Below are 15,091 nucleotides of genomic sequence, written 5' to 3'. Positions count from 1 at the left end.
ATATGGCTCTTCTTCTACTCCTCCCATAACAATCACTCTTCTTTTCGAACCGAGCGCGGTTAGTCACGGACTGTGAATGAAAAGAGAGAGGGAGGATTACGAGTTCCCCCACAAGCCACTTAGGATCAATTAGCGCGAGGCACAAGTGGGCGAGACGAGAAAAGGAAAGAATTCGAGAAAAAACGACGGGGAACGTGAAACGGAGCTTCGGACCCCATGAATGGAGACGTCATCGCTCGTAGTTTTGATTGGCCGCGAGTAGAGTGGCTGGAACACGAGACGTTGACGAGTGAGAAGGGAATCTGGACGAGTCGAGAAGGTCTGCGATGGGTAGGACGTTGTTGCTGCGGGACGAAAGAGGAGAAGAACCCGTAATAAATACATGGGAGATGTAATGGGGGGGGGGAGGGCGAAACCTGATAGCCGAGCCTACCGCGATGTCTGTGCGGTGTCGCGTGGCCAAAGTACTATGACGTTCGACGGTTGGAAAGTCGGAGATGCTCGTCGAGTATCGAGTGATCTCGCGATTACTATACGCATTTATTTCTTCCGCGCGATTGAGTTTTTGCGGCGCAAAAGTTTTACGACAGATTCTTAATAGACTTAGTTAATATAAATCCTTGATTCGTGAGAATTACATCGAGATCAAAATAAGCAGTGTATGAATAAAGATTAATGGAAATTAATTAAATGATGGTACAAAAAGTGAAGAATTTTGACCTATTTCTTGCGGTAAAAAATGCGTGGTATTTGTCATTTTGATAAATCTATCTTTTACGACGGCAAAGGATTAATATCAAACTAGAGTAAAAATTTATTTCCTTTTTGCACCTAAAAAGCCTAAAGAACGGAGTTTGAAACGTAGATGTGCGCATGACATGTGTGTGATTTATATTTTAGGTATTATCGAATAAAGATTAAGCGTTAAGATATTTTAGGTAAGATATTTTAGATCTCTGATTTTTTGCCGGGTGATGATTTATATATGGTGTATACGGTACGCATCGAAGAGAGAAAAAATCACTTTCAACGTTAAACTCTTTAGACAGGCACGAGGTTATCAATTTTTTGATACTTTTCTTCGAGATACACAGGATGCATCGATATACGAGAGAGTGGAACCGCCTTAGCCGACCGTTTCTTAACGCAAATTTACAATCCTCCCGAGCGATCTGCTTCTGGCATCCTAATGTCGCGCATTTATTCGCGTTTGAAGCACGCGCTGACGGCCTCTCCAGAGCCGGTCGATCCCCGGGTGTCGAAGACGAGCTGCACCGTCTCGAGAGTTAATGACACAGCTGGCTAAACCGAAATACTTTGCCGCGATGCGGTATCCATCATTCCGTGTCGAGAAAACGCATCATCGAGAAAGCGCAGATCGATAGCGGGAAGGTCGGCCGATTACGAATAATTGGCGCCGATCGCGGCTCTCTCTCTCCTCGCGCAACGAAAGAGATCGGCCAGCTCTTCGTGTAATTGGCGGGTTGGCAGCGTGAACGATCACGACGTATTTGGCGCGTAACCGAAAGGCTCAATTTGTTCAGTATCGAGGAACGTCTATCTTCCGCCGCCGTATAGGACATAGCGAGATTTATGGTTCGAGGAGAACCGAATTGTGTTGTCGAGCATAGCGAAATTATTCTCAGTATGATTATTGATAATTGGTGGGTGCCGACTGACTATATTCGCGAATGATTGAACAAGTAAATCTTCTTTTTATCAAGGATTGATCGATTGATCTTCTTATCAAATAATTTTGATCGATAAATAGATAATCTTTCGATAGCTTCAGTTGTAAACTGAATATCATATTCTGAATCGTATTCCTATTTTCGGAAAATGTTGTCATTACATTTTGCGAGAGTATAGATATGTAACTTTTCTTCTAAATCATGGAAAAAAAATTTCGCTATCATAGCTGATCATGATTTACAAAATAAAAATTTAAATTACAGCAAAACGATTTGCCATTGCACCTAATAAATAGATATTATAGCTAAGATGTTCGTTGTTCATATACTACAATTGAAATCTAGTTACCACGCGCAGTTTTTAGCTACGGCAGCTAATTTTTTTTCCGTAATCTTTTAATTAAATTTCTACGTTTTAAAAATTTGTAATTTTTTCGTCAAATCGATTTCATTCGCTCAGCTGATATTTTCAACGGAACCATGCACGTGTAAGGAGAAATTATTCGCCTTGGGAAGATACTCATCGCGTAAACAGTCGACATCTGTTATAATCGATGACGCAAGTCGATAATATACATATCTATCTGGACAGTATCGATCAAAGAAGAGATTCTCGAAGGGAGAAGAGCAAGATTTAATAATTGACAACGAAATACATTTCTTCTTCTCTTAATTATTTTTTTCTTAAATATATCGCTTATCTATTCATTAACAGCATTTGCTCTCATCAAACAAAATAGTTGAAATACTCAGAAAGCCTTTTAATGGAATTCAATAAAAATATTCGTGATATTCAAAATGTAAATATATGCGATCGATTTTTTTTTTTTTTTTTAATTGACACACAAAATGTATTTAGAAAACAAAACAATTTTTGTTGAAATATGTATTTTTATAACTTATAGTTTTTATTTATACAAATCGAATTCAATTATGTAATATTTGTTATTCTGCGAGCGATTTGTTGACGATTGTAATCAATATTTCCTATTGATAAAAGTGCCACGAAAATTTACACATGTAGCCTCTATATATTTCCTAGTGTCTTGCTCAAACTGTCTCTTTCCCTTTCTTCTCGCATTTCGCGTAGTATCGCGTCTTACCGAAGAACGGCCCCCACGTAAAACACAGTCGGCGATGAATCTAGATTTATTGAGAGACACTCGGGGATGGGTGTTGGGTTTCAATTAAATATGATCGATGAAGAGATCCTTCTGTCGGCTGAATTCCCGTGGATATACCGTGCGAGGGACGCGTGCGGGACGGCGATAAATATTTTCGTCCACTATTTGTTTATACGACGCGCCGGGCGTGCACTTTTTCTCACCAGACTGCAGTCGACCGGGCCCGGGTATATCTCTGCAGGCGCCGTAAACGCGAGACGCGTTAAGGAGATTTAAACGATGCGCGCGAAACCGCGCCGTGGCACGTATTGTGTGTATTTAGATTCGAGGGTGATTTAATGCCGACGCGCGTTTCAGCGCGCCAATACGCACAGCTCGCGTTGCATTCCGCTCTCTCTTCGCTCTCATTTCATTCGCCTATAAATTTCGCGGCGTTGCCGGCGAATGCCGTTGGAGGAAAATTGGGCAAGGATCCGAGGATATTTTCCAGTCAACCCCTGCGCGAACTCGCGTAAACTTACATATTTTCTTTTCACGGCGATCTCGCGCGAAGTGTTATCTCGTGTAGTTGAATATTTTCATTTTTTTACAATGTATAAAAACATAGCTCAAGATACAATTGCTATTAGGCTTGTCAATCTTTATCAAATGTTTTCTAAGTATAAAATATGTAACATCTAAATTTAATATTAAAAACGTTAAAAAACTGAATTTATGCTCGTAATTCAATTAATATGTAAGAATATTTATATGTGCCTTTGTCCCTTTTAATTTTTACTGTACCTGGAAGTTGATGGCATACTCGCAGGAGAAATCCCCTTTTAATGCGACATTGAAACTGTTATCACAGCAATTATCACATAATTCTCACCGTATCACGATTTCAGAGTGGAGCGCGAACTGAAAATTAAATTACTATTGCAACAATAAATTAAATCTACCATAAGTATCAGTATATATATCATATTATTACAGCAATAATTTTTTTATAAAATAAAAAAAAAATAAAAAAAGATTCATAGAAAAATAATAAAAAAATACTAATTTTTTCAATTTAAACGTGTATTGCTTATATTATAACGCGTATTAGGATACGCGCCAGCTTATCTCCGAAAGTATTTCATACATCATCGAAACTACGGAACTCGTCGTGATTTAATCCAGAGAATTTCAACTCGATAAATTAAAAGCGTAAAAGCGGAAACGTCAACTCTCACACGCATGTCGCCTCCCACGTCTGAAAATTGCTCGATACATTCCGCTAACGAGCTCGAGCTCGCAAATACATCTCGTCCTTTTTTTCCGAGTTCAAGAAGATGAGAACATATGACGATATCCAGATGCCGAGATTCTGAAATACCAGCGACAACTAACATAAGACTAAACCCGAGACATTCCGAGGTGTCGGCGTCGCGTCGCACGGCATCGTGATGACGCAATTAACGCAATTATCTTGTACGAGGAAAGAAGGAGACAGAAAGGGAAAAGGCAGGAACGGTGCCGGTGATTTCGTGTGGGTGCGGCTGTCCCTCGGGCTGTACCACCTGCTGGCCGGCCATTCATAAAACCCGCTATTATACGAGCGAATTCGCTCGTAAACGTGGACAAATGAGGGGCTAATCCGATATATCAATTGGCAGCTTCCAATAAATTCGATTATTAATCGGCCGTCCGGGACGCGCCGGCCGGAGAGATAATGGACCGTCGCGATAATTTATATAGGTTCTTATCGTCGCCCTGAGAATCTGCCGGGGCGTATATTTTGTCGTCGCGTTCACGGGTTAATTAGCGATGTGGCGCGAAATTGGCCGAGCGCGAGAGATTATTAGGCACCGCTTTTTGCTTCTCTCTTGCTTAATTGACTACCAAAATACGCTAGCTCGATGAAAACGATTCGATCCGGCCGCGATAATGTCGCAAACCGCTGATTTTTAGAAACATATACCACGAGATTATTTTCAGTATCTCAAGAAACGTATTTACTTCGTCGTTTAGTTTTTAATTCTCGATTGCTGCTAATCTACGGTTATTAACGTTATAAAATCAAGCAATAACATTTTTTTTTTAATTTTAATATGAATACAATCAATGATGTTATATTATAAAAATTGTAACCGTAGTTCAAATGACTAATTATCTTTTTATCTAATTTCATCTTCTTCTAATGATTTTAAGACGAGGCGGAGAGAATCGAGAAATCCGACTTAAAATTAATAAATTAAAGTAAACTTGATCAAATCAAAGTTTTCTTAAAACTAAAATTTCTCAAAAAAAATATAATAAAAAATAATGTATGAAAATAACAATTTCTTTGGTTTAATGGTTATAAAATTCCTAATAATTTACGAATGTCTGCAAGATTATACGCTATATGGCTCACGACACATCGTACGGTAGAAAACACGATGCGATTCTTTCGACACGATGATCAGGGATAATTTATAAGGTTCGTATGATAATGCTATTTTGGCGCGGAACATTTTCAAGAGTCATACTTAAGTCGACACGACGGGACGATCGATCATCGCTTAATAAGTAGCGAAGCAAAACAACGCGAGTGATGAAAAATGAAGTAATTAGCATTCCGAAGCGATCGCTTCATTCGAATCCCCTCTTCACACGATGCCAGAACTTCTTGACCGATCGATCGAGAATCCCGCATCGAATTTAATCAAACATGATGTCTTATACCCTCTCCTCCCCGGAAATGTCGACGCTGCTATTACAAGATTGAAATGTCTCGCGGTGCAAAAACGGTCAGCGAGATTAATTGATTATACGATCGCGAAAAGATACAAAACTCGATGCAAAACGTGGAAGGGCATATAGGTAATTACAAGAAGCACAAATGATGTGTGGCAATGTATCGTTTTTATTCGAAGATTCAGCCGGAATTGTGGAACGACACTTGTGTGTCAACAATATTAATCTCTCGAGAAATTGCGTTTGTCAAGCATCCGTGAATACTTTTGAGTTCTTGTAATGGTAAAACTCTTTGAAAAATTGTACAGCGCGCTACGCAGATACATATCTATATCCTTCGTATATGCCTGAGAGGAGAGAGTCATCAAATTTACAATTTTTTCAAAGATATGTTATCATCATATACCATAATCAACTTTAAAAAAAAAAAAAAAGGTAATTCAACGGCTTTCTAAAGTGTGAAAATCATTTAAGTGCCTCTTGCTTATACTTATATCTCTCTGCAACATTACGAGTATGCTTTTAGCAAGTTATAAACGAGGTGTGAATTTGAAGCTATGAGCAAATCTCTGAGATCAAGTACATTTACAGTTTGACCTAGAAACCTCGATTTTGATTTTAATCTTTATCAACTTAGAGTCGATTTCTCTCGTACTAAATATATCGAAGATTTTTAGATATCAAATTATAAATTTTTAGAATATATAAAGGTTATTTACGCGATCCGTACGTCTGAATTATTATTAAATAATAAAATCTCATTTTTTTATGTAAAGAATCAGAAGCGGTTCGAATTTACTTATTCGAAGCATTTTAATTATTCTGAAAGTTTGGTTATTAGATATTTAATTCCTTCGATCATAAATCCCAGAAGGAAACAGGCATATTTATTCGCAAAAAATATAAAATTAAGATTTGTCAAAGAATATTTGTCTGACATTAAAATTAAATTTAGAAATTGGCGGTTATTTTTATATATAAAGATATATCGTAACTAATTAATGTTGTAGTAATATTGATAAATCTACAAAAAAAAAGCTTACATAATTGCCTCTTTAACGATATTCAATATTCAAAAATTAATCCCCTAATACGCGCATCGCCAATTATATCATCGAGGCTAAACTCCAATTGTCAAACAAGCTCGGTACGTCTATCGAGATTTATCGACAGATGCTCGATGAGGTGCGACAAAAAAATTGATTTACTACAATGCGCAATAATGTTGCCGCAAGAGGAGAGGCTGGGAATCATTCCTGAAATTGAATATTCGCTCCGCTGTGGCAAAATCGCGGAGCGAACAAGGCGGAAGAAAACAAGGAGGAAGAGATCGGCAATCCTCGGGCGCGATAATCCTGCGAGAAGATTTCCTTGCCTCCGGCGCGACGGCTTCGTCTTTCCTCCTCTCCTGAAGCGAACACGCGTCAGGAGGTACTTACGGCCGATATATCTCTCGAATCGAATGGAAAATACGTGTTTCGCCTTCGCCTCGGGACTGATAACGGGCGTCGCGATCGGGTTCGAGGCAATTTGCAGACATCTCGATACTTAACGAAGCTAAATTGTAAGAAAAATGTCACAGACGTATTTTGTTCCTCGCTGTTCCGGCTCTGGCCCTTCTCTTACTTTATCTAATCTCACGCAATTTTTCGTATAGTTTGCTTATCTCGTCCACTAACGTCAACTAACGATTACTTTTTTTTTTTCATTTTATTTTTTAATTCCACAATGATTATATTGTTGTCATGCAAATATTTAAAAGTACATAAAAAATAAATCAATTTTTCAATGGGATCCAATAGAAAAATAATTTAAATTTATTAAGTCAACAACAATGTATTATTTAGATCAGAGATCATTTATATCAAAAATCGTAATTATTTGGTTTATTATATCGGTCAAAGAAAGCTTACGTATTTGATTTGAGACTTCAATGCTTTCGACTGTATAACTCTTATTTTTATTAAAATAATTTACAATTGAAAGATTATTTAGAAAAGGAAAGCTCTTTGATAAACAATCGAAAAAGTCATGTTGAATATTAGTGTAGCTGAATTAAGCGATTATTTATCAAGCTTTATACGGGCGAATATCTTGAAAATAAATATTTGGAGTTATCATAGAAAAACAGCGGATTGCTTGGAAAAATAAGTTTTTTCCAAAGCCGGAGTTTTTCTTGAGCGTTTCAAGCAAACAGATTCCGTTTGAATCTGCTCAAAGAGCTTCATCAAAGTAAAGCAAAGGATAAATGGATAAATACACCATCAACTTATTGCAATTTTTAAACTGGAGAATCAAGATATTAATATTTGTAATTTTAACGAAGATATCTCTCCGTATCGTGTTGCAGAGATTCAAGTTACTTGCTTTACGTCGCATCAGCTTATGATTTTTTCAAAGATACAATATAATTGAGAATAGAAAGATATCTGATATCGAAGAAATAAAGAAGATTTCTATCTATACTACACTGCATTAAAATGTCCGTTATTCCCGATACGCTATATATAGGCAAATTAATATACGTGTCGTAGATTACGTATTAAATTCGATGACCAAACTTTGAGAAAGTGCAATAGCTTTGAACACAAATTACACGGAGAACCGGCTATTTAGATGCGAAACCATGATCATCAATAATTTCGCCCATCCCTTGCTATTGGAATTGCCAAACAGTAATCTAAGACTTAAATTTCTAAACTGCCGCGATCAAAATTCCTTTCCAAAAACCACTTCAATAGACAGCAGTTTTTATGCAGATGTTCATCAATTTGCGAACAACACAGAATATCTCATGATATCCTCACATCGTTTCATCTAAAGGAACTTTTTAATTCAACTTTATCTTAGAATGTTAATTTATTATATAATAATTTATTTATTAATTAAAATTTAGTGTATGATAATTTTATGAATATTAAATAAATTAAAAATTTCTTATATTCTTAATAAATTTAATGAGTAAATTTTTAATGTATATGGGTATGTTGTAGATTAAGCGTTAACATTAGATATAAATTAATATTTATGAAATTTATATAGTCGAATGGCTTTTAAAATCCGATATGTGTCATATATATGAATATCTAAACGTGCTAAAATTAACTAGACTGAAAACGACTTGCAATCGCACAAAGTGGCAGACTGGACAGGCTTGTCACTCTTGAATGTCAGTAACGAATCTCCGTCGACGATAACTTTTCACACCCGAGGATCGAGAAATAGTAGACAGACCAGAGGAGCATTTTCAGAATCAATTACCACGATGTATCGGGCACTGCGGGGCTCCCAACATTCGCGTCTTTTATCCAATCTGCCTCCTACGTGATTTCCCTCCGTCCGTTTCGAGAATTTCAACTCCGTCGCCGATTTTCACGTGGTGCACGTAACTAAACGGTACGTCGGCATGTGCTCGCTACTCCGTCGGGAATATCGAATATGCGATTCCAGGCCGCGACGCAACTTTTCGCGCCCGCGTTGCGGAAAAGTCCGCAAGTCGCGGCCGAAACGCGCGTCGCAACTCGATTTCGTCGGAAGAACAGGCTCGGAATAATTTTTCCATACTGCCAACTTGGCCCGCGTACCATCTTCCCGCAATATCGGCCGTATAGACGGCTTGTGTTATCCGCGAAATATATCGACACGTATATAAAACGAGAGCGCGGCGCGCGAGGAATGAAAAGTTACCTCGTGTGATCGACTGTGGTGAATTCGCATATTCCGATGCCGGAGGCACGTCGTCGAGTCGCCGACATTTTCTTCGCCGAGATTCCATATTTTCTATTCTTTGCGATATAGTCAAATTGACATATACCTCTGGAATATCAAATTCTTTAAAAAATGTACAGGACAATTTCGTAAGATTTTTTTTTTTTTTTTTTTTTTTTTTTTTTTTTTTTTTTTTTTTTTTCCCATAAAATTGTACAAGTTGGCAAAATATTTAATTGCGTTTTTTTTTATATTTAAAAGAGTCGAAACGCGCGAGCATTTTAATAGTATTAAACGAGAACATAAAATGTTCCTTTAAAAAATTTTTGCAATGAAATCTCTTTCAGATCTATCTTCTTACAATTTTGTCACATTTTGAATTATATTATAAATGAGAATACTTGAGTTTTATATTAGCATGAATACACTTTACTTTATTTTTACAATAATTTCAAAATAAAATAGTTAATAAATTTTGTAATTTTTTGTTATTCTGCTGCAGTTAACATAACAAATTGCTGCACTGACAGTTCGACAATCAGTCGTTTCACTTGGCGATCGAAAGAAACGCGCGATCGATCGCGATTCACGAGGGGGTCGTATGATGTACGCAATGATCTGAGAAGGATCTACATAGGAGAGAAAGGGTCATTGCGCACACGAGAGAGAACCTTTGAGGTCATTGACCAGAAGAGCCATACAGAATCCGCGTCCAGCTTGCAATTGTTCGATTGTCCCGACGCGTACTGGCCTTAATTTCCTCGTCCACGATGACTCATTTTCTCGCGCGTCAAATGAATATTATTATACTAATCGTCATACACAGCCTCCCTGTTTAGACATTGCCCTTTTTCGCTGTGAAACTCGTTTCGGAAATCGCGAGACGAATTTAATCGGACGATCGTTCACGTAGAGTCATATCATTAGCTGTTTCTATCACCGGAACAAAAATATAGAATATTGCGCTCATTTTCTCCGTGTGATTTTATATAATTACTATGCTAATCTTTATGCTAATTTAAAATCAATCGTTTCGATGCTGAACATTCATTAACTAGCATGCGCTGATTCACACGTGTTTTATTATCGTGAAAACGTCATATTTTCATAATATAATGGATGTAGGATTATCTACGCCATACAAACTTTACTGAATATAATTGAATAAAATCGATATCATTCACATAAGAGTACATACGAGCTCTATATAAGCTATAACAAATTATATTCGTTAAGCAAGCAGTTAAAAGGTTAAAATTATAATTAAAATATCAACATTTTTATTCCTTCAAAAATTGCGTACCTATTGATATAACATTTATAATTTTACACACTCAAGTCGTCAATGGAATAAAAAAAAAACATGTAATTTTAATGGGTATCGGATATCGACGATGTACGAAAGTACGGTTTACGTTACCGTAACAGCCGAGCTTTAATTCCGTACGGGAATCGGAGAGATGTTGCAAAAACGTTTAACCGATCGCTCGCGAAATTGCGCCACGAAGATAAGCGGAGAGTTAATGATGATAGCGTCGGGCGAGGGTAGCTCGGGGAGGGGGGAGAAGGGAAGATGAAAAAAGCCGAAAAGGGGATGCGAGCGGATTTCCCGCTATGTGTTTTTATACACCTGCGACTCGGCGTACGTATACCTCAACGAACGAGCCATTTGTGCAATGGCGGTTAACGATCATGTTATCTCGAGATCGCCAATTTGTGATCGCACGGCACGGTATTTGAGTAACGAGGAGCCTGAGCGACGAGCGGCGTGAAGGACTATATCGTATAGAGAAATGTCGTTCCCGATAAATGTCAAGCATAAACGACGACCTTAGGCGAGCCGTCTCCTATCGTCTCGCTTGCGTCATTTCGCGCTCTCCTCATCGTCCAACCTTTGCGCATCGCCGGAGTCGCCTGTCAGAAATTTATTCGCGCGTCCATAATCGCGGACTCGCCGCGATCAAGCTAATCCGCAAGAACGTCACCGATAAATTTTCAAAACGAGTCGTCATCAAAATCACGTGACAATCGAATCGTGATATATTCCTAGATAGAAATCTGCTTACTTTCACGTTCAAAGTGGCGTGCGCGGTGGAAATAAAACTCCGCGATAAATCTCATGTAGTGTCGTGCGATTTGATTTTATCGACGAAGGGAACACGTGCGCGATTAAAATATGATTTGGCAATAAATTGCAAGCGATCGACGTTAACCGACTTTTATTTTGCATTAATGTCGCGAATAATTTCGAACAAGAACTACGATCGTCGCCGTTCTTAATCCAGCATATTAACTGAATATTTCAGCACGCTATTGGCATTTTTCACGAGGATTCTTTTTTTTACGAGCGGGATGAAATGAATTCTTACACGCGCATATCTTTATCTTTATTTCAGAGCGGCGCGAGAAGAGGTCGCGTTCTCCACTCGCGGAAACGCTCGCGTTGCTTGGAAATATGTCTTGCGCGAGAGAATTGGTCGTTGGGAAGCTCTGGGGTTTGTATATCCGTCGAGAATTATCACGAACAGTTCGCCCCGGGGTCCGGGGCAACTTTGCACAAACACGCGCTCTCGCGCTCCACTGCTTACGCTTAACGCTATCAAGTCGGTCGGAAACGCGCAGGTTAAAACGGATCGGGATACGTTTACGGATCCAAATTGTGCGCGCACGTGCTCGCATAATGAGATGTGTGCATAAACACCGAGGGAAATTTATCGTTAATTAGGATGCAGTATCTTCGAATCCCGCGACTCGTTGCTCGTTGCCGAGGCGAAGTTCGCTAATGCAGTTTGCCGATATATCGGATGAGAATCTTGTTATACCGGCAGAATTAATTGATACTACGAGTCACTAGTAAGGCTTTGTACGCGATACGGTTGACGTGAATTAAATATCAAGGTATGATAGTATCGCACGATATAATCGAACATCTCGCGAAAATGATCGTATAAAATATCATGGATTTTCTAATACGCTTGCAACATTTGTATAAGTTCTGATATCTAATAATTACTTTTCATAAGATATATCTTTCGTCATTAATATTAGTGAATTGATAGCATTTTCAAAGTATTACACTGTCTTTCTTTAATCTATCAACCTGTAAGGCTTTGGATTTTTAGAATTTAATGAAATTATGTAACGCAAACTTTAGAGAAACTCTAGTCAATTTATATTTGATATTTATCTATTTCTACTCTCGTTGTAGATCAAATAAGCTTAATGTCATTTTAACGTGATACGCGAATTATGATTATAATTGTTTTATAAACAAGAAGGAAAAAAAGTAATCGTTCGCACACGAGTCGAGGTCAGCGTATCAAACTTATCTATAAATGTAACAGGACGTGGCAATTCATCCGAAATATTACTCCGCAATGTCACATGTAGAAGACTCGTGTAACGCGGTCCTGCATTTAGGCATAACGAGGAGCGGTGTACGTTCACATATGCGTGTGCGCGAAAAGCATAATGTGTCGGTATCCGCGCGGCCACACGGCAGCCAGCGGATTCTCCTCACGCAAGCCTGTTTACATAAGTCCGACCCGAGCTCGTCGTCGTCGTTCTCTGCACATCGTGGCCACAGGTGGGCATCCCATTCGCGCGTTTCACGCACCGTGCTCCGTACGACGAAGAGCGAACCGGAGAACCTGTTCCCTCCCTCCCCATCTGCCCTTCGGGGTCCATCCGGTACGCGTGTGTATCTCGCGAGGGTCATCTTGCGCCGCTCTCGACGACGGAGGACACTCGAAAAGCCGAGGGAAGAGGTATTCCGCCGACGACGACGACGACGACGACGACGATGCTCTAGCAAGAGAGAATGCGGACAGAGAACAGAGCAGGTATGCACTGATACAGCGCTGAATTATTCGCGCCCGGATTCTTTGATGGGGCTGCGCGATGAGACGTTGCGCGAGAGCTTGCATGGTTGCATGGCAAAGTTCAACGCTTCAAACCTCTTTGCCAAGTATGTATAGATCGAATCACAATTCTCTCTTTGAGAAATAAGTGAATTAACCCGAGTAGAAATTTCGTTCTTATTTTGAATCTCAATTTTTTCACGTTTATAGATTTTAAAGAATTTCGAAGTTCAATATATATAAGAATAGAGCTCTTATTTTGTATGTCAAATAAGAAGTAAACGAACAGTTTCCCATTTAAAGGTTTAAAAAAGAAACGTTCGACAAAACTGTAGTACTTAAATATAATAGTTTCAAAAGAGGATGATCTGTTTAAAGTATCAAAACAGATGTTAGATTGAGAAAACTGTGATCAAAAATAGAAGAGAAATTTCGACTCGGACAGGTACCTGGAAAAGAAAGGACAAGAACAACTTCGTTGACATATTTGCGAGAATGTCCACGATGAAAACGAGCATCGTTGCATCTCGCGCAAATTCCAAGATACAAATTTAATTGATTCGAAAGAGACGAAAAGTTTTCTTAAACTCGCCAAGAGGAGCGCGATATCTTTGAACAGTTCGTTCAGATAACGATCGCGATCGTTATGAAATATTCACGAATCCCGAATCTTCGCGAAAAATAAAGATGCTGGGGAAACAGCGCAATTCTAACGTGGCTTTTTAAAAGGCGTGTTTAACGAGAAACGAGTTACTACGAAAATTCGAGGACTCTCCAGCTGACCGAGCTTGTCCGAACGTCCATCAGCCTGTCATGTGTGGGCGACGATGATATCGCCCGGTAAACCGAAAGTTTTGTATACGGTAGAGCAAATAGAAGGACTTACCTTATGTAGCACGCCGAAACGCTCGAAGACCCTCATGTGGGACGGCTCTGCTCGAGTATTTACATCCGCGCGTAAAAAAAAAAACCTCGACGAGGGTGGATCTGAAATTATGAGAAAACGTGTCATTAAGAGTAAGATCGACAGGATGAGAAACGGAAAATAGAAGAAATATTTGTATTACTATTTTCTAAAAAAAAAATTAATAATTTTCAGAATTTTTATTAGAATTTGATAGCACAATTTGTTGTTCATTTAGTAGCTGTGTAATTTTAACCCATTAATTCTATATCGATTATTTCACACACGCCATAAAGATTTCTTTTCTGTACATGAACAGGGCTATTATGAGAAAAATAAAATCTTCAATGACTCATGAAAAATTCAGTGCTTCAAGTTACAATTTGTTTGCAAAGTCGAAATATCAGCCAATTACGATGTATTATGTCGTTTTTCTTATGTGTCCTATAAAAACTCGTTCTATTTCAAATTTTTCCCGCAAAGCTGAGAAAGAGCATAATCGAAGTTTAGTTTTAAAGTATACTTACATGTCTCTCTCTCTCTCTCTCTCTCTCTCTCTCTCTCTCTCTCTCTCTCTCTCCAAGACACGCGCAAAAACAGCGGAAAATACGCGGCGAATTCACGCGTTTTATATCACGAGTTTTAGATAGGTTTCGTTCGAGGGTGAAAAGTTCGAAATACTATCCGAACAGTTTATCCCCGTCAGACGCGAGGATTTGTGAGTTGACTTTGTTTCATCGAAGATAGCAGACGCGAAACTTTTGCGAAACATCTTCTCTCTCGCAGTTAACGGTGATCGTGATATCGCGATTTTTTTTTTTTTTTTTTTTACGGAGCATTTGCATTTCTCAATTTACTGCACTTAATTTACATGGACTTGAACTACGTTGTTGAACGATTCATAAATCTGGAACTAAAAGTCTGTTTTTATCGCTCGCCCGTACCGCGAAAATATTAATAATATTCATTATCAAACTCACATTTCACTTTTTACAAAAAAATCCATATAATATCGCCTGATGATAAATTGCAATATTTTTCCCTTGAAATCCTTCAATCGTATCGCAAAACAGGGTCATCGACATTGTGACAAATTTTTCT

At 38.5% G+C, this 15,091-nt stretch overlaps 1 protein-coding gene and 1 long non-coding RNA gene across 2 annotated transcripts in view; one reads left to right on the top strand and one right to left on the bottom strand.

The window, feature by feature from the left end:
* The window catches only part of LOC138933169 (uncharacterized), a 151,888-nt gene that overhangs the window by 75,065 nt on the left and 61,732 nt on the right, over window positions 1–15,091 (bottom strand). Inside the window, exon 3 of the long non-coding RNA XR_011446933.1 lies at window positions 13,973–14,073. This is a non-coding gene — a long non-coding RNA (uncharacterized lncRNA). The remainder of the gene's footprint in view (window positions 1–13,972; window positions 14,074–15,091) is intronic.
* LOC138933168 (netrin-1) overlaps window positions 1–15,091 on the top strand; it is a 169,699-nt gene that overhangs the window by 97,870 nt on the left and 56,738 nt on the right. The gene's annotated exons all lie outside the window — the stretch shown is intronic.

This window comes from Polyergus mexicanus, unplaced genomic scaffold, assembly GCF_030449975.1.
Source record: "Polyergus mexicanus isolate NDT 795.1 unplaced genomic scaffold, iyPolMexi1.0 SCAF_5, whole genome shotgun sequence".
In the NCBI taxonomy this organism is placed as follows: domain Eukaryota; kingdom Metazoa; phylum Arthropoda; class Insecta; order Hymenoptera; family Formicidae; genus Polyergus; species Polyergus mexicanus.
Note: the sequence above shows the minus strand (reverse complement) of the source record. Positions and strands in the feature narration are given on the sequence as shown.